Here is a 21,482-nt window from a genome sequence, read left to right on the forward strand (position 1 = left end):
CCAGTTTATTTATTTATTTATTTATTTTTTAAAGATTTTATTTATTTATTTGACAGAGAGAGATCACAAGTAGGCAGAGAGGCAGGCAGAGAGAGGGGGGAAGCAGGCTCCCCGCTGAGCAGAGAGCCCGATGCGGGACTCGATCCCAGGACCCTGAGATCATGACCTGAGCCGAAGGCAGCGGCTTAACCCACTGAGTCACCCAGGCGCCCTGGACACCCAGTTTCAATCAAGCATTTATTGTAATGCTTTTAGGAAGTGTTTTCAATTTACTTTTTTTTTTTCGTTTAATAGTATATTATAGACACCCTTCTCTGCCCACAGGAAGATACATTCAATTGACCTTTGAACAGCGCAGATTTGAACTATGTGGGTCTACTTATATGCGGACATTTTTCGACAAAAGCAAGATAGTACTGTAAATGTATTTTCTTTTTCTTATGATTTTGTTAAGAACATTTTTTTTCTCTAGCTAACTTTACTATAAGGATATACTATATGGTACATATAATATACAAAATACGTTTTGTTTATTTTTAAGATTTTGTTTATTTATTTGACAAAGAGAGACACAGCAAGAGAGAGAGCACAAGCAGGGAGAGTGGGAGAGGGAAAAGCAGGCCTCCTGACTTAATGCCAGGACCCTGGGCCTATGACCTGAGCCACAGGCAGACGCTTAACGACTGAGCCACCCAGGTGGCCCTACAAAATATGTTTTAATTGACTGTTTCTGTCATCAGTAAGGCTTCCAGTCAACAGCAAGTTTTGGGGAGTCAAGAGTATACACAGATTTTCAACTATGTGGGGGTCAGCACCCCTCTGTACATGTGGGTCTCTCTATGTAGATGGATAGTGAATAGATAGATAAAAAGACATATACATGCTTAGACAGACACACATAATATATCTTACCAATTTTGTAAATGGAGGGAAAGAAACTTATAAAGCACTGTACAAAGGTATTTTTTAAGGATTGTAATATGGGAAAGAGGTAAGATTTATTTTGTATGGCTATGAAGAGTAGAGCTAGGATCAGTGGATAGATAGATGAGCCCATTCATTCAGCTCAGTATTCAGAAGAAATAATTTTTTTTTAAAAGATTTTATTTATTTATTTGACAGAGATCACAAGTAGTCAGAGAGGCAGGCAGAGAGAGAGAGGGGGGGAAGCAGGCTCCCTGCTGAGCAGAGATCCCGATGCAGGGCTTGATCCCAGGACCCTGGGATCATGACCCGAGCCAAAGGCAGAGAGGCTTTAACCCACTGAGCCACCCAGGCGCCCTGGAAGAAATAATTTTTTAATAGAATGTAACTGAGATTGAATGTATTCTTTGCAGACAAGATGACCTTCACTTGGGGAATAACAGACAGAATTCCTGCGTTGGTAGGAATTTAAGTCAGGTGAATCTGGGTGATCATTAGACTCACTTGGACAACTTATAAAACCACAGGTTCTTCTTTCCACCATTAAACTAATGAATTAGAATCCCTGGAAGTGAGACTGAAAAGCTTTAACTTTTAAAAAGATCCCCTGGTGATCTTCCAAGTTTGGGAAAAACAGGACCCAGAGACATTCATAGCTCCTTCCAAAGTCCGAATATTTAATGGTGGCCTGATTTTGGAATTTTTCCGACCAAATTGATATCAGTGTAAAGAAAACATGCAAAAATATGGAGAGAAAACTTAAATGACTAAGCAAGTGAAAATTTCTAGATTAAAATTGTGATTATTTTCTTCTATTTGTAATCATACATATTTCTACATGTCATTAGTATTCCAAAGTAATATTCTTTTTGGATAAAATAAACTTCGTGTTAAAGAGCACTTTAAAATCCAACAGTTGATACGTATTGCACATTTTTGTGTGTATGTTATACTTCAGTCAAAAGTAATATTTTGAAAGTGATATAGCTCTGATTCTGGTCATATTGAAGCTATTGTTCCCTTTTAGGTATGTTATAAAAATAATTTTTTTAGTGTCATTTACAGAAGGGTATAATAATTTCTCTTGTGCATCTTATGATCAATTGTATTAACTCTATCAAGAATAGGAAAAGTTATAATGGAGTAAAACATACATACTTACTCTCTCCATATGTTCTCTTTCATATTTATCATTCATATATATCTGTGGTGCTCTTTACTTAAGTATACATCATGAAGGGTTTCAGAAGATACTTTAATGTAAGTAATAATAAACTAATTATCAACTGAAGAATTCTCTCTCCATACTCTTCCTCGTTTAACACCAGCAGCTTTTCTGTCTGTCCTTTGAATCAGTCTTGTCTTTCAATCTCGTGGAATGTGAGATGCACGGGATAACACAGTGCAGATAACAATGTAAGCTAATTACAGAGTCCAGCTGCCATTCTGCAAAAGAAGCAGGATTTCTTGAAGTCACTGAAAGTGATGTTGGAGAAGGAGCAAAGTCATTGACAAGATAAGGAGGATCTGGCATAGCGAGACCAGTAAGCAAATGAAGAAGGCATAACCAAGGTTGATAGGCATCTCGGAAGAGGATGATTTGAATTCAAAGGATTAAGAGAGGCCTTTGAGAAAACTGATACCCTTGAATGTGAGGGCATATATGCGATATTTCTTGTCTTCTCGGAAGTGATGTTTAAGTTTAGAACCCCATGCTTGAATCTCTGTGTGCCAAGAGACACTAAAAGGTGGGCATGAATATATCAATAGAAGAAAGAATGGCAGTGGTGAATGGATTTCTCTTTTGCTTTTTTCCTAGGCAGAGACACTGTCTCTGAGAGTTCATAGGAAATCCCAGCTTCCCAAGTTGACTTAGATATAAAACTCTTTAAACCAAAGTCCAACATTGCTTCTTCAAAAGTCCTTCTGTTATAGTAGTTGTTAGATACCCACGTATTTTAGAGTTCTGGATATTGTCCATGCTTTGGTTTTTTTAAAAAAGGTATGATTGAGGGGCAGCTGGGTGATTCAGTGGATTAAGCCTCTGCCTTCACCTCAGGTCATGATCTCGGGGTCCTGGGATCCAGCCCCGCATCGTGCTTTTTGCTCAGTGGGGAGTCTGCTTCCCCCCCCCCCCCTCTGCCTGCCTCTTTGCCTACTTGTGATCTCAATCTCTCTCTCAAATAAATAATAAAATCTTAAAAAAAAAAGGTATGATTGATAGGTAAAAAGCGTACATATTTAACGTGTACAACTCAGTGAGTTTGGGGATAAGTATACACCATGAAACCATTCCCTCCATGAAGGCCGTAATTGTTATTGCTATTTGTGTGGTGTGTGTGTGTGTGTGTGTGTGTGTGTGAAGAACTCTTAAAATAAGATCTACCCTCTGAGCAAATTTTAAGTATGTGATATAGTATTGTTAGGTATAAGCTCTAAGCTCTATAGTAGGTCTCCAGAATCTTGCATAAGTGAAACTTTGTACCCTTTGACAGTCAATTCTCCATTTCCCCTACTCTCTAGCCCCTCACAATATACTCTCTTCTGTGAGTCTATTTCAGATTACGTATATAACTGAGATCATATAGTATTTATCTACTTTTCCATGACTCACTTATTTCACTTAGCATAATATCCTCCAGGTTCCTTCATGTTGTCACAAATGGCAGGATTTCCTTATTTTTAGGTTTGAATAATATTATCTTCGAGATCTTGATTTCAGTTCTTTTGGATAAGTACCCAGAAGTGGGATTGTGGGATCATATGATAGTTCTATTTTTAATTTTTTGAGGAGCCCTGATATAATGACCGTACCAATTTACATTCTCACCGGCGGTATGCCAGATTCTCTCTTTTCCACATTTTCACTAACACTTACCATTTGCTTTTTTTTTTTTTTTTTTTTTCTTTTTTTGCAGTAATAGCTATTCTAACAGGATGAGGTAGTATCTTACTGTGGTTTTGGTTTGCATTTTCCTGATGATTAGTGAGGTTCAAAACCCTTTACGTACTTATTGGCTATTTGTATGTCTTTGTAGAAATGTGTGCTCAGGTCCTTTGCCCATTTTTAAATTGATACACTTTTTTATTTTGTTTTGTTTTTTTAGCTGCCTTCATTTCTGACTCTCACTAGTTTTGGATACCTAAAGCACCAACGATGCCTCAGCAAAATGTGCAGTTGATTCAAAATTATACTAGTGGGCACACTCTAGACTTAGTGGGAGGGACTAGGTACAGTTGAAGTCTTCCTTGGGGTGATATGAGCCGAACTAGAATCCCTAGTTGGAGATACTGACGGAACTTCATATCATAATCATAGTTTATGGTTACTAGAACTGCATCTGCTCTAGACGAGAGATGGTGCAAATTCTCTTCAGTTTAGGTGAGGAATTTGGAAGAAGAATCATTTTTCCCTGTTTAATCCTTAGCTTCTGTCATCATTCTTGGCTGTCTTTTTATTTGATCATAATCTTGAATCAAACTGTTACTTTGAACTGGTTACTGGTTACTGAAACATTGTGTTTGGATTAAGGGCGATCTCTAGGAAGAAGGTAGGCAGATATTTAAGGCTCTGAAATTTTCATATATATATTCAGGATGCATAAGGATACCAAAAACATAACTTAGAAAGTGAATACTACTTGATTTTGCCAAACTGTGGTGAAATGTTTAGCATATTCTTGACAGTATGTCTTTTCTAGTGGCTTTGAATTGACAGCAGACCAGAGAGCGACTCTATGTCAGTCTCTGAAAAGGATTTCAAACTTGAGAAATCAGTTTGTGTGATAAAGAGGGAAAACCTAAAATGCCAATATCAGGAGTCAAAGAGGGGGCATCATTCAGAGCCTGCAGACATTAAAAAGATAAAAGGGGACTACTATGAACAACCTTATGTCTGTGACTTTGACAATTTAAATGAAATGAGCAGATTCTGTGTAGGGGTTCTGTACCCATTCAGATTTGTTTGTGTACATAGGGGGAGTGGGTTCCCAAACCAAGCTGTTCTCCAACACCAGCCGGGTATCCTACAATTCAACTCAATTCTGACACTGGCTACCTGGAGACACCATAGCATCAGATTCCACAGGTGAAGGGCTCAGTCCTGTAAGACTGCCTCTTCACCCTTTAGCTACCAATTGGAAATCCAGCTTTGTTGCCTGACCCACCAGCTGTAGAAGGCTGTAGATCGGAGGTTCCAACCACCCCCTCCTTGGGTTCAATTAATTCAGTAGAGTGACTCACAGAACTCAGAGAAACATATTACTGACTAGATCACTTCTTTAGCAGTAAAGAATATGACTCAGGAACAGCCAGGTGGGAGAGATGCATGGGGCAGGGTATGGGGAAACGTGTAGAGCTTCCATGTGCTCTCCAGGCACTCCGCTCTCCCCAGATCATTTGGGTTCAGCAACCTGGAAGCTTGTGAACCCCATCCTTTGGGATTTTTATGGAGGCTCCATTACATGTGCATAATTGATTACATGATTAGCCATTGGCGAATGGGGGGCAGGGTATGGGGAAACGTGTAGAGCTTCCATGTGCTCTCCAGGCACTCCGCTCTCCCCAGACCATTTGGGTTCAGCAACCTGGAAGCTTGTGAACCCCATCCTTTGGGATTTTTATGGAGGCTCCATTACATGTGCATAATTGATTACATGATTAGCCATTGGCGAATGATTTTGGGCTGGAGTCCAAAATCAGAGGTGTGGGATTGAAAATTCCAACTCTTTAATCACAGGTTTGGTTCTCTTGGCAACCAGTCCCCCTCCCATCCTTAGGTGCAATCCAAAAGTCACCTCATTAACACAACAAAAGACACCTTTGTTACTCTTACCACTTAGGAAATTCCAAGCGTTTTAGGAGCTCTGTGCCTGCAATAGAGATGAAGACGAAATTCGTATTTCTTCCTGTAAATCACAGTATTACACCTTGAGAGATACAAATTACCAAAACTGCCACAGGAGAAATAAGAAAGTCTGATTAGGGCCATATACGTTAAGGAAATTGAATTTGTAATTAAAAACTGCCCCACAAAGAAGACTCTGGATCTGGATGGCTGCACTGGCATATTCTATAAGGTGTTTGTGGAAGAAATCATACCAATTCCATCCAAACTCAAAAAACAAGGTGGAGGGAGCACTTATCATCTCCTTTTTATGAGGCCAGTGTAAGCCTGGTAATTACTAGACAAGAACATTATAAGGAAAGGAATTTAGACCATTAACCCACAAGGTTGTAGATACAAAAATTCTTAAAAAAATGTTAGCGAGTTAAATCTATCAATATGTGAAAAGGATAATAATGTCACGATTAAGTTGGAGTTATCGCAAAACAAAAGACTGTCATTTTAATATATTAATAATTAACATATTTAATAGTTTAACAAGCTACAATAAAGGAAAAAATTCACATGCTCATCCTCTCTGGAGATGCAGAAAAAGCATTTGACGAAATATAAGACTCTCTCATCATAAAATCTCTCAGAAAACTGGAACTATAAATAAATTTACCCAATTTGATAAGGGAGTTCTGTGAAGAATATTGAATACTTTACTAGTAAGGTCAGGAACAGGGTAGGATGTCTGCTCTCAGTACCTCTCTGTTCAACAGTATTATTGAGTTTCTACTTAGTGCAATAAATCATGAAAAATAAATAAAAAGAAGGAAGGGAAAAGGGAAGGAAGAAGCAAAACTCTTTATTTGCAGACAATGTGATTGTGCACATAGAACATTGTAAGGGATCTACCAGAAATACTTCCTAGAACTAGTGGATTTTTCACGGTCATAAGATACAAGGATACAAGGATACTGTTCAAAAGTCAGTGTATTTATATATATTAAACAACTGAGAAATGAAATAAAAACAATAGCCTTATTATTTTAATGTCCTGAAGACAACGTAAAGAAATGGAGAGATATACTATGTTTATTGGATTGGAAGACTCAGTATTATTAAGATGTGACTTAGCCACAAATTGCTGTAAAAATCCAACTCAATTCCAGCAAAGTTTAGCAAATTTTTTATTAGAAATAGACAAGCTAATTCTAAAATTTATTTGGAAATACAAAGGACACAGAGTGACTAAAACAGTTTTGAAAAAAGATTAGTTTTATGTTCTTTATATTACTATTTTATAAATACTTACTCAAAACTACAAAAATCAAGACGGTATAGAATTGGTTTAATGATAGATCTGTATAATAGTGGAAGGCAGTGGCGAGTTGGGAGACCCACGCAAACATGACCGTCTGAATGCAGCGGAGTGATTTTTGAATGGTGTGCAAGCAAGAAGATATTCATATGGACAAAAGTGAACTTTATCTTTACCTTACATCACACAGAAAATTAACCCCAATTAGATCACTGACATAAATGTAAAAGCTAAGACAGTAAAACTTCTAGTCAGGAACAATATATATATATGACTTTGGGGGTGAACAAAGAGTTCTTGGATAGGACACAAAAAGCACTAACCAGAAAAAACAAAACAATAAATTGGATTTCATCAAAATTAAAACTCGTGCTCTTTGAAAAACACCATTTAGAAAATGAAAAGTAAAGCCACAGATGGGGAGAAATATTTGTAAAAGATGTATCTGATTGAGGACCTGCTTCCAGACAACACAGCTTTTAAAATGGGCAAAAGTTGAACTACATAAAAGAAGATGCATGAATTGTGTATCAGCGCATGAAAAAGAAGTTCAATAGCTATTGAATAGCTATTGAAAAAATGCAAATTAAAGCTACAATGAGCTGCCACTGTACTCCCACTAGAATAGGGTCTGTGGGGCAACTGAACTCAAACATTGCTGAGAGGGATGTAAAGTGACATAGATACTTAGCACAATATTTTGGCAGTTTTCAGAAGTGAAGCACACGTTTATCATGTGGCCCACTCCTAGGTATTTACTCAAGGGAATTAAAAACAATGTCCACAAAAAGACGTACATGAATGTTCATAACAGCTCTATTCATAGTATTCCCAAATTTGAAACCACCCCAAATCCATCAACACACATTATGGTATATCCTTGTAATGGAATACTACTCAGAAGTTTAAAAAGAACAAACTGTTGATATACTCAGTACCACGAATGAATCTCAAAATGCTAAGAAAAAAGAAGCCAGAGTTGGAAGAGTACGTGGTTCTGCTTTACATAAAAATTTTGGAGCTGAGTAAACTCATCTACAGTGAGAGCAGACCAGTGGTTGCCTGGAGTTTGGAGGGCTTTGGTTGAAAGAAGCATTAAGGTAGTTGGGGAGATGAAAGTGTTCTTGATGGTATCGTGGCTGTGGTTCTGTGGATGTGTACAGTGGCCAGAATTCACTGAACTGTACATTTCAAAGGAGTGGACTTTCTTGTGTATACATGAAACTTCATTAAAATTTATTTGAAAGAACCAGTTTGGCGACACCGCATTTTGGTAAGGGTGTGGAGCAGCAACTGGACCTTCGATACATTCCTGATGGGAGTGTAAAATGGGACAGTATTTTTAAAAACCTTTTGGCATTTTCTTAAAAAGTTCACCATATACCTACTTTATGATCTAGCATTTTCATTCCTACGTAATTACCCCTAAGGGAAGTAAAACACATGTTCACACAAAAGACTTGCTCAGGAATGTTCATAACAGCCTTATTCATGATGGCTCCAAACCAGAAACAACTCAGTGTCTATTAATAGGAAAACAGATTTTTTTTTTTAAGTTTTTTTTTTTTTTTTTAAGATTTTATTTATTTCTTTGACAGAGAGAGATCACAAGCAGGCAAGAGGCAGGCAGAGAGAGAGGAAGGGAAGCAGGCTCCCTGCTGAGCAGAGAGCCAGATGTGGGACTCAACCCCATGACCCTGAGATCATGACCTGAGCCGAAGGCAGCGGCTTAACCCACTGAGCCACCCAGGCGCCCCGAAAACAGATTTTTATATATTCCTACTGTGGAATACTTTTTGACAATATGAAGCAGAAGACTATGTGTACATGTAGCTATATGGGTGAATATCAGTATCAGTATAATAAGTAGCAAGATGGATGAATATTGCCCCTTGCAGGTAAGGGAGGAGACTTCCAGAATGACTAGGAGGACACACAAGAAACTTCCTAGGGGTAATGGAAATTATCTGTCTTTTGAGGTTGGGGTGAATTACTTAGATACAGGCATGTGTAACATATCCTGAACTGTATACTTAAGAGCTATGATTTATAAGTGTTAAATACTGTGTGTATTTATGCTTCAATTAAAAGATATGGAAAATAACAATTACAGATACAAACCACTGCTGACTTGAGTAGCCCATGTACTAAATTGGAACAACACAGAGAAGATTAGCATGGCCCCTGCTCAAAGATGACAGATATTTGTGAAGTGATCCATATTTCTTTAAAGTGCAAAACAAGGGGAAAAAATACAATGAGAAGTTAATAGACAAAACGAAAGGGGCGCCTTTTAAGCCTCTGCCTTTGGCTCGGGTCATGATCTCAGGGTCCTGGGATCAAGCCCTGCATTGGGCTCCCTGCTCAGTGGGGAGCTTGCTTCCTTCCCCCTCTCTTTCTCTGCCTACTTGTGATCTCTGTCTGTCAAATAAATAAATAAAATCTTAAAAAAAAAATAGACAAAACTAAAAATAATGGCTAAGACATTTAACACCTTGCTCACTACTGGAATATTAGTTCTGTCTTCTCTGACTCTCAAATCCTTCAACTATATATATATATATATATATATATATATATATATATATATATTTAAAGATTTTATTTATTTACTTGAGAGAGAGAGCACACGAGCAGGGGGCAGGGGCAGAGGGAGGGGGGAAGCTGACTCCGGCTGAGCGGGGAGTCCCCTCCGGGCTTGATCCCAGTATCCAGAGATCATGACCTGAGCCAAAGGCAGACACTTAACCAACTGAGCCACCCATGTGCCTCCTCTCACTCTATTTTTTAGAAAGAAGGAATTCAAAATACTTTTAGCTTCTGTGATTTCTAAGATCTAATTTCAAAGCTCTTTTTGAGAACAGTCAGGGAGAGAGTTGCTGTACCTTTCAGAAAGTTGACTTCTTAAAGCTCTAATATCATATCATGTTGGATCGTATCATTGGACTTCTCTTACCCTCCTAAATAGTTTGGCAAAATTCTTAAGTTTTGTTTTTCAATAGAGAACATTTTTAATTTGTTTTCCTTCATTGAAGGTAACACTGAAAACTTACAAATAATTGAATATGAAAAATAATTGAAAAATTACATGTCCTAGAGATTTTAAGTTACAAAACGTTGATACGTCTTGGGTTTAATGAGACTGAAATACAAATATTAGGCAATTTAATTTTATCTAAACCTTTGATTTCTTTTGGAAGCCTACCTAATGAGTAAACTTCTCTGAATACAGTTTGTTTAAAAAAAAAAAAAGTAGTTGATTCATTTGCTTATGAAGGTACTATACTTAATTACTATAATATTAGATTTTTATGTAGGTAAAAGCCCATGTTGTAACATTTCCCTTGGTTATGACAAGTAATTATATTTTTTATTGGTTCAGAAATTCTTGATTAACTTTTTTTTATTGTGGTAAAATACACATAAAATAAAACCATTTTAACCATTTTTAATGTACAATTAAGTGTATTAAGTACATTCACAGTGTTGTGTAATGATTATCACTGTCTGTTTCCAGAACATTTTCATCATTCTAAACAGAAACATTTTACTCAATGAGTTATAACTCCCCATCCCCCTAACCTCTAGTAGTCTCTATACTTTTTTTTTTTTTTTTTTTAGATTTTATTTATTTATTGGAGAGAGAAACACACAGCAAGAGAGGGAAAGCAAGAAGGGGGAGTGGGAGAGGGAAAAGCAGGCCTCCTGCTGAGCTGAGCAGGGAGCCCGATGCGGGGCTCCATCCCAGAGCCCTGGGATCATGACCTGAGCTGAAGGCAGACGCTTAACGACTGGGCCACCCAAGCACCCCTTATTCTACTTTTAATATGCATTTACCTTCACTGGATAACTGGTATAAGTGGAATCATTACAATAAGTGCCCTGTTGTGTTTGGCCTGTTTCACTTAGCTTGAAGTTTTCGAGGTTCACCTGTTATAGAATGTATCCGAACTCCATTCCTTTTTATGGCTGAGTAATGTTCTTTTGTATGTACATACTATAGTTTCTTATCCACTCATCTGTTGATGTATACTTGGGTTGTTTTTGCCTTGACTAAAGTGAATAATGCTGCTATAAATATACTATCTAAGTTTCTGTTTGAGTTCCCATTTTTTAATCCTTTCAATTATTGCTGGGTCATATGGTAATTCTATATTTAATATTTTGGGGACCTGCCCAACTGTTTTCCACAGAGGCTTACTCTTTTCTATGTCTACTAGCAGTGTATGAGCACTTCAGTTTCTCTACATCTTCACCAGTATTTCTTATTTTCCATTTAAAAATCACTTTAAAAATTATAGCCAGCTGGTGTATGAGTGAAGTATTACCTTGTTGTGGTTTTTGGTTTGCATTTCCATAATGACTGATGATGAACATTTTTTCATGTGCTTGTTGGCCATTTCTCTTGTTTACAAAATGTTTATTCTAGGCCTTTGCGCATCTTTAAATTGGGTATTTTGTTGTTCTCGTTAACTTATAGGCGGTTTTTATATATTCTGGATATCAGCCCTTTATCAGATACATGATTTACAAGTATTTTCTCCCCTTTTGCATGTTTTCTTTGCACTTTCTTTTTTTTAAAGATTTTGTTTATTTGTTTGACAGAGATCACAAGCAAGTAGAGAGGCAGGCAGAGAGAGAGGGGGAAGCAGGCTCCCTGCTGAGCAGAGAGCCCGATGCGGGCCTCGATCCCTGGACCCTGAGATCATGACCTGAGCCGAAGGCAGCGGCTTAACACACTGAGCCACCCAGGCGTCCCTTCTTTGCACTTTCTTGATAGTGTCCTCTACTGCATAAAACTTTTAATTTTTATGAAACCCAGTTTTTCTTTCTCTTTTGCTGCCTGTGCTTTTAACATCAGAAGTAAGAAATGGTTGCCAATTCCAAGGTTATGAAGATTTTTCCACAGTGTAATGAAGAGTTTTATAGTCTTAGTTCTTAAGTTCTAGTTTTTATAGCTCTTAGTTCTTAGTCTTAGTCTAAGTTCTTAAAAGATCTTAAAGTAGATCTTTGATTCATTTTGGGCCAGCTCTTCTATATAGTGTATGGTAAGGTCTGATTTCATTCTTGTGGGTATCTGGTGTTCTCAGCACCATTTGTTTGAAAAACTATCCTTTCCCCATTGATTGGTCCTGGCATTTGAAAATCAATTGACCACATAGGTGAGAATTTATTTCTGGGCTCCCTCATCTATTCCGTTGGTCCACAGGTCTGTACTATACCACAGTGTGGCAGTAACACACTGTTTTGATTACTGTAGTTTTGTAGTAAGTTTTGAAAGTGGGGAGTGTGAGTCTTTAACTTTGTTACTGTTGTTTTGTCATTGTTTTCTTTTTTTTTTTTAACATTACTCAGTGCTCATCATGAAAAGTGTACTCTTTAATCCCCATCATTTTTAAAAATTAATCAATTAATTTAAGAGAGAGACAGAGTGAGCACAGATGGGGGGAAGAGCAGAGGGAGAGAGAATCCAAAGCAGATTGCACTGAGCGTGGTGGTCCTTGCCAATGAGCTTGATTCCATGACCACAAGTGAGCTGAAACCAAGAGTCAGACGCTTAACCGACTGAGCCACCCAGGTATCCATAGTTTTGCTTTTATTTCTCTTGAGACTTTTCTAGAAAAACTTTGTTATGGCCAATGTCAGAGAAATTACTACCTGTGCTCCCTTAGGATTTTTATGGTTTCAGGTCTCACATTTAGGTCTTTAATTAATTTTGAGTTTATTTCTGTGTGTGGTATAAGAAAGTGGTTCAGTTTCACTCTTTCGTGGGTAGCTGTCCAGTTTTCCCAGCACCATTTGTTGAAGAGACTTTTTCCCATCGCATGATTTTTATGGTGGTGGTTTTGCTTTTCTCCAGATAATACTAACAGGCAAGGTCAGGAGAAAGTGAATTTGTTTCTATGAGATTCACGTGAATATTTCTAGAAGACTTTGTTTGCCAGAGGGTCTCAAACCTCTAGTAGGAAAAGAGGCTAATTGGATTTTTTGGTTTTAAAGCAAAAATATAGACCATCAGAATAGATTCCTAATAGCTGGAAATAAAACAGTAATTAATTAAGTTTATGCAGAGGGTGCTATGATTGTTAAAGAGCCATATAGTTTATACTTGCTTTTGCCTAAAAATATGTAAATCAGAGAAAAATTAACTTGTAACGCTTTGATTTTTAGCATGCAATATTTATTAGTCTCCAGTTTTGAGTGTCACAGTCTTTTAATATTCTTTATTCCTGTTGCACTTTAGGTATTTATACTGTTGACTTTGACTAGCCTGTTATTTAATCTTAATATACTTTTGGTAAATGCTAGGCTGTAATGTCTGTTTCCTGGAAACATAGAGTGAGAGAAACCAATTTTAGATAACTTTTTAGGGTCTTAAGAGAGAACACTGAACCCTTATTAAGTATTCTAAAATTTCTGTGTACCTCATTTAATCCTGACAGCCACTCTCTATCATATAGTAAAAAGAAATGTTTTCCTGAAGAAAAAGTTCACTTAAAGCTGAATGACTGTGGCAGGATTTAGAGTACATACACTTCTTCCACATAATGTCTTACTGTCCAACCTGGAAAATTGACTCAAAGCAGATGGCAGATCCATTGTCCCTTAAATATTTGTGACGGAAGTGTTTTCATGTCTGTTCATGTCCATTTTGCCTGAAATGCCTTTCTCATGTCTTGTCATTCATGTAAATCCCACACTTCCTTCAAAATTTGGCTCAGGTTTACCTGCTTATAAAGCTTTCTCTGACCTTAGTGACCCGATGTGAAAAAGATGTTCCCACTGCAGGGTCGATGGTCTTGCGTTCTGTGGTCTTCCCTGTTCTTTTTCCCTCTTGGATTCCTGTTGTCTCGTTATCCGTATTTCCGGTGCTGTTTATGCAGATCTGTAATCTATTATCCAAAATTCTTGGTTTTTTCAGAATTCACAAGTCTTCAGATTTTAGAGATGTAAGGTAATGCCGGTTCTGGGACATCACCTAACTCTCAGTAATTTCTGCTGAAAATGTATTAATATTTATCCTCTGGGGAATAAAGAAAAGCTTAGAGCTTTGTATCAGCTCAGAGCAGGACAGGTTTTGCCCATGAATGAGTTACCAAAAAAAGTTTTGATTTTCAGGAATGTTTGAATTTCAGAAGTGTCAATATGGGATTATAAATGGGTATTAACTAGTTTTTTAGGAGTGTAAACTCTATGTTGGGAAAGGAGTTCCACCTCCTTTCAGAGGCGGCCTGTGTGTGTATATACGTATTTATGTACCTATCTGCCTATCCCTCTGGTATCATAGCTGGTACATGCAAACATGCGCCAGAGGTTTCGCATCTTAGAGCAGCTCCAGTTGTCCCATTTTTGACCAGTGGTAGCCTCTTCAGGTTTCCAACTGAGTCCTTTAAACATGAACCTGATTGTCTTTTGTCCTTACTGTCGAATGGGTTGTTCTAGTTCATCTTTTTTGTGTACATTTCCCACCCAGGACCTAGACTCCGCCATTTCTCTTGTAGCGGGGAATGGTTAGTTCGAGATCACTTGTGGATGTTAGGGATGTTTCTTGCCCCTGGGTTGCTGTTGTTTATGGTCCTTTTATATGAACTTTTGGATTTTGAAATAACTTTAGACACAGAAAAGTTGCAATATAAAATAGAGCTGCCTTATGTTCTTCACCCAAATTTCTTTAACATACATCTTAAGTAACCATAGGACGGTTATCAAAACCAGGAAATTTGGGGTGCCTATGTGGCTCAGTGCGTTAAAGCCTCTGCCTTCGGCTCAGGTCATGATCCCAGGATCCTGGGATCGAGCCCCACATCGGGCTCTTTGCTCAGTGGAGAACCTGCTCCCCCCCCACCCGCCTGCCTCTCCACCTACTTGTGATCTCTGTCCAATAAATAAAGTAAAATCTTTAAAAAAAAAAAATTTTTAAAAAAAGGAAGAAAAGCAGTCATTCTTTAAAAAAAAAAAAACAACAGGAAATTAGGACTGCTACAATATTATTGTTATACACTGTGTTTAGGAATGATGTATGAAAAGCTTGATTACAGGAATGATTTAATAAAAGGTTGATTATAGTTGGGCCTTGAGCCTCTGGGTCTTATTTATTTATTTATTTATATGCATCTGGGCAGTGGTTCTTAACTAGTAAGGTCTATCACTCACCTGGGAGCTTTTGAACACCAGATGCCTGAAACCTTTCCTTTCCCTCTCCCAGAATTTTTCAGAATCTCAAGATGGGCATAGAGTAGATGGTGTCAGTGTAGGTTTTGGGGGATTTTGCTAGAATCCTGCCTGCTTCAACAGCTTAATAGGATCATTGAGGAAGGATGCAAATTGCGTTTTCGCTCACAATTGATAATAATGATGACCCTTTGCTTCCCAGGATAAAAGTTAATCTATCTTAAAATGATTCCCATGTGGTATTTCTAGTTCCAGAGATTCCTAATATGCTTAGAGTTGTCCTTCCACACTTACTGACTCACTCACAAAATACTTACTACGTACCTGCAAAGTGCCAGAAATGAAGATATACCAGTGAGAAAGTACAGAAGTGGTCTGGTCTCCGCCTTCATGGATATACATGAATAATGAGAAGGTCAAAGAATTGAACACATAATTTTAGTGCAATTCATGCAATGAATATTGTTGTAGGAGAAGAGCAGGGAGCTATGAACAGAGCAGCCAGACTTCACCTAGTGTAGGGCTTAGGGCAAGTCTTCCTGGGAAGATTGTGTTGAGCTAAGTCAAGTAGGAGTTAACTAGGTAAAAAGAAGAATCTTCTGGCAGAGGGAGCAACCTTGCTATCCGGTTATGCCGAGTGGAGGCAGCTAGGGAGAATTTCCAGTATCTTACTGGAGAAAAACTTACCAGACCAAGGAAGGAAAAAATATAGGCATGAGCAACAGCCTGTATTGAATCTTTTCAAGGCATTCAGGTTTCCACAGGCATACCATCTCTCATTTTTCCTCCTATGTCATCGGTCTGTATATCATCTAAGCTACATAATAGCAGTAACACAAATAAAACTGACATAAAAGACATTTGCAAAAATAAGCTGGTGTGTCAAGTGTGGGTCTTGGTGGGAGCAGAAATAAGTGACTAGGGACTGTCTTCCCAAACATAGAAGAGTAGAGCTTGCCATGGGCTTAGCCAGTTTTCCTGCAACAGGAATTGAGAATTGAGAATTGAGAATTTTGGTTTGTCTGGCAGGTCACTGAGGCAGAGGTCAGCTAAGCCAATGTCTACTGTAATTATAGTTCGGGAAATAGATGAGCTCATTGGGAGCGATGAGAGGAGAGGGCCAAAGTCAGAACCTTAGGGACTACCAGCAATTAAGGGAAAGCTAGAGGAAGAAGAACAAGCTAAAGGTTTCAAAGAACTAGTTAAAAACAAGCGTTCCAGGAGCCTTTGAATCTCATTGTCATGCTTAGACTCTGCGCAGTCCTGCAGATTTGTTTTTTATTTAGCCTGGCTTTTCCCAAACTTATTTCACATTGAAAAACTTCTTTTTCACTCAACTCTTTCATATTCTGTATCGTATAGAACAAGTCGGAACATTATTTGGGCAACATGGCTGCAGGCAGACCGGGCAAGGAAGGTATTTAGGCGGGGTAGCCGCAGGATTAGTCTGTAGTTTCAGAGATTCTTTTGGTAGTCCTCTGGAGATGAGATTCCAGACAGGAGTGAAGCAGGGTGTTTGGGAGACCAGCTAGAGGCCCTCGGGGTAGTCCAGTAGTCCAGGAGACAGTTGATGAAGCTCTGAATTTAGACAGTGACATTGGGACTGGCAAAGCCACAGGCTCACTCCACATTTTCATTGAGAAGACAGGATTTGGTGACCGATGTGAGTGCTAAGGAGGAGGGAGTCTAAGCTGACTGGTTTCTGTTTTGGTGACTAAGGGGCTGAGTTGTGCTGCCGCTCTGCAGAGGAGGGGCTGCTGAGCTGGAGCGGGTCCTCAGGGGGAAGGTGAGTTCAGTGGGGTGTAAGGGATCTTACCAAGAGTTTAGACGTGCCGATTTGGAGTTTGGAAGAAAGGCTGGGGCCAAAGAAAGGTTTGGAAATAATTCATAATTATAAAATCATGGGTCTGGAGGTATCTTGGGACCGCATAAGAAACGAGAGGTAGAATTCTGATACGGACAGGAAGGGAAGCCCATCTTAAGAATATTAATAATGTTACTTACCAGGTGTTCATTAGACACTGTTTTTTTTTTTTTTTTTCTTTTTTAAAAGATTTTATTTATTTATCTGAGAGTGAGAGAACACGAGTGGGGGAGAAGGGCAGAGGGCCAAGCGGACTCCCCACTGAGCAGGGAGTCCCATGCAGGGCTTAATCCCAGGACCCTAAGATCATGACCTGAGCCAAAGGCAGATGCTTAACCTACTGAGCCCCCAGGCGCCCCTGTTAGACACTGTTTTTTGCTTTTTGTTTTTTTTTAAAGATTTTGTTTATTTATTTGGCAGACAGAGATCACAAGTAGGCAGAGAGGCAGGCAGAGAGAGAGGGGGAGGCAGACTCCCCACTGAGCAGAGAGCCTGATGTGGGGCTTGATCTCAGGACCCTGGGATCACGACCCAAGCCGAAGGCAGAGGCTTTAACGCACTGAGCCACCCAGGCGTCCCTAGACACTGTTTTAAGCATGTTACAGATGTCATTTTATTTCATACTAAAACCCCCATGAGGACAGGTGTTCTCTCCATTTTACAAATGAATGAGTTGCAAGAGAGTGGTAGAAGATACTCAAGACGAGGGACTTTATGAAGTTGTTAGCCTTGAGATGCACTGAGAGACGAAGAAAGGATTCAGAGCTACCCTTCGGATTGAACGCAGTCTGAGGGGCATGGTTGCTGCCCCGGCTTTGCGTGGGGATCTGGTTTTTCGTGGGATGCGGCCAACACTGATTTATTGTTCCACCTTCCCAAGTTTTGTCTTCGTGGACCATATATGCCAGCTTCTGGTTTCCAGAAAGGAGGAGAGCGCCATCATCTTTTTAAAACTCAGATGATAGTAAATATAGAATAAGGCTTTTGTGGAAAGTCTTCCCATCGTGATCACATAATTTAAATGTACCAGCATTTAGGAGGATGATGTAGTTTTGCCAGTGAGTTATTGCTGCTTAGACAGGAAAGGGAGGGGAAGCTCGGATTTGCGGCTCCCATCACTGCAGAGCTCTGGTAACCGCGCTACGGTGCTGACAGGAGCTGAGTCAGAGAAGACATGCAGAGTGTGCTCTAGGCAGCCATGGCCCAGTTCAGGATTTTCGACTGTATGATCAACCACAATTGGAGCTTATTGTGCAATCTGTACTGTGCTTGGAGCGGTCAGGTTTGTTTGATAAATATATATATAAACATATGTGTATTTTGGGTAAATTTTTAATTAAAAACTGCAATAATGTATAACCAAAAAAAGAAAGAAATCAGTGAAAATGCCGGGTATAAAAATCAGTGTCTTCCTATAACTGAAAAGGTAATCTTTTAGACTGTTCCTTTTTGTTGAAATACTTACTTAACATGGCGTATCTCGACTCTGATCATCTGAATGTCTCTAAAAGAATTAAATTAACTCTTCAGTTGCACAGATGAGACTTTTGTTGGTAGAGCTTTAAGTGGTGGTGGGGGAGGGGAAGTTAGAATGAATTACTTAAAAAATAAAACTAGGAATAATTAGAGCAATAAAATTGTAAGACAGAGTAAATGTTCTGTATTTTTAGAGACGTTTCATATTGTGTTTATAGGAAGGCAGGCAGGATTTTGGAAGGAGCTGCTTTTTGGCCAGCTTTTCAATTTGAATGAAATATGGTTCTTGATTTCTTTCACTATGGGATTAAACGGAAGTTCTTTCTTGAACTTATTCTGTTCCTGGACAGGCTTTTAGGAAATAGTTCTTTTGCAATAGAGAAACTTTGCTGGGTATATCTTTTATGATAGTTGTCAGATGCTTTTGACTTTTCCTTCCTAAGAAGCAAAAATTCTTATTTCTCCCTTCAGCCTTCAGTGAACATGGTTATTATCGGGGCAGACTGCTTTTGTAAGTCATAAATCACATCGTATGTATTCAGCATAATAGCTTCTCCAACAAAATAGATACCCAGTGGTAGCTTTGTTTGAGTTATCATTGAATCTTTAAAAACTATGAATTAATTACCTTGTAGGTTATTAATCACTTTGTGGATATTCGTTTTCCTCATTTAAAAATGTTCTTTAGTATTGTTTGAAATTTAAAAGAAAAACTAAAATATTGAAAGAGTGAACGATAGATGAAATGCAACATTGCCCCCGCCCCCCAACCAAAGAACACGCAGCACCATTTCTCAGTTTTCCCAGACCCACGGCATGAACAGAAGTTTATGAGACATGGATTTAGTTCCAAGTGCGACGTTTGGGTCTCTAGTGCTTTACTTTATGTCGTATTATGTCCCTTCTGGAATGGTGAGAGGATATTTTCATAGTTCAGGTTGTATACAATAGACTACATATCAGAAATTAGAGATGGAGAAGGTCATTTAGTCTGTATTTCTTCCAGCGTAAGATTGATTCATCAGTGCACTTTCTAGTTCTCTCCTAATGGATTTACATTACCGTAAAAATATGGATTTTGAATGGCTACTTAGAGAGTAAAAGAAGATAGATACTGCAATTATCTTTGCATGTAAAATTCATAGTATCAGGAACCTACCAAAGCTGAAACTTAAAAAGAAAAAAATGAGTACTTAGTAACTGGTTCACAGTTATTACTAAACTTACTAGAAAATTTTCTCGTTTGAGGTCTAGGACCTTGTCAAGACTTTGTTCTGGCTAATCCCAAGGGAATATTTGAGTTGACGAACTCTAAGGCTGAGTTGATCTAGTGAGCTTGCAGTAGAAAGTGTTCTTGGAGCTGTGTTGGCTTGGGATTTTGCAGGATTACTGTTGCTGCTTTCCCTGTGGTTTGCATTCAACAATAGGCCACTTAGTTGTTGGCATCATTCAGAAGAAGAGTTTGCAGAATTTAGCAGAAAGTAAAAATGGCATGTGATCATGTCTCCAGGGGCCTTTATGCCACCACTTAAAATATTTGTGGAAGACACAAACTTGGTGCTTTGGGGGTGACGTGGCAGGTTCCATAAAAGTGAAGAGAGTTGAAAAGAATCAGGTATAAGACAACAGGGGCTGGTGGAGACTGCGGCACACTGGAGAATCAGCATCTGAAGATCGATGCCCTGTTGGACCTCCTGTTCTCAAATCATTTAGTTATCAAGAAGAACTTAAAATTAGCCTTCTTATGTGAATTCATCCTAATTTTTAAGTGTTGGTGACTCATTTAAGTTTTTCAAAATACCGAGAGCTAAGCAAAATACATCTGTGGCCAAATGTGGCATGAGGCTTCCAGGTGTATAACTTCTGGTTTCTAGAAAACTTTAGGGCAGAAGTTGATTTTATTTGAATTGTACTGTTGAAGCTAAGCAGTGCCAAGGATGCTGCTGGAAGGTTTATGAGAGAGGTAGGGAATTGTGGGAGAGAAATAAGGAAGGAGAAAAGGACAAGGCGGGATGAGGAGCAGAGGAGGCAGACCCAAGGAGGGCGCCACGGTTGGCACGGTTCTCAGTTGGCCGTTCTGGGGCATACTGCTCAGGAATTCTGATGGAGGGTCTATTATTTATTAACTACTTCTACACTGCTCTGGGGAGGCAGTATAGTGCTGTGCAGAAGGTTATAGACTTCCTCGCCCAAGAGCTGGATTCAGGGCCGGGTGGCTGTCCTTGGCTCTCTGATGGCTCCAGTTACTCACTTACCTCTTCTCTCTCATCTCTTGAGTAGCATCTTCGTGGACTGCTGTGAGGATTAAATCCGGTAACCTGGATCCCACATTTAACACAGTGCCTGGCACCATGGTGCTTGATAACGTTTACTGTTCTTATTAATATATTCTAGGCTGATGCATATGTATAGGGGTGATATCATATGAGATCCATATTGGAAATAAAAAGATGGGAGTGAAGAAGTCCCATTAATTTAATTTTTAAAATTTAAGCAAAATGCACAGTCACTTATAAAAATTGGAAAATATAAATCGATTAATATTTTGATATGTTAACTGCAGTTTTTTTCCTGCCGCATAATGCTGTCTTCTTCTGTGTGTGTATTTAACAAGTTGTAATCATAGTATGCACATCTTGTGACATCATTTTTAATGGCTGCACAATATTCTAACTAGAGAATATATATATATCTTTACTATAATCATTATAATATCTTTAATGTTTATTATCTATGTATAGCACATTATCATTATAAAGTATTTAGTATTTTATATATTATACTATCAATATATTTAGTTATTTAACTGTTGCTGAACATTTACATTGCTTCCAGTTTTTTGCGATTATAAATAAAATATGGTGAATACCTTGTGATTAAAACTGTTTTCCTGC

At 38.5% G+C, this 21,482-nt stretch overlaps 1 protein-coding gene and 1 non-coding gene across 2 annotated transcripts in view; both read left to right on the top strand.

Annotated features, from left to right (window-relative positions):
• Window positions 1-21,482, top strand: part of ARHGAP21 (Rho GTPase activating protein 21) — a 137,430-nt gene that overhangs the window by 10,973 nt on the left and 104,975 nt on the right.
• On the top strand, window positions 9,202-9,303 carry LOC131840015 (U6 spliceosomal RNA). Its single transcript, XR_009357135.1, has one exon. It is a non-coding gene; the product is annotated as a U6 spliceosomal RNA (small nuclear RNA).

The sequence above is a fragment of the Mustela lutreola genome, chromosome 8 (genome assembly GCF_030435805.1).
Source record: "Mustela lutreola isolate mMusLut2 chromosome 8, mMusLut2.pri, whole genome shotgun sequence".
NCBI lineage: Eukaryota > Metazoa > Chordata > Mammalia > Carnivora > Mustelidae > Mustela > Mustela lutreola.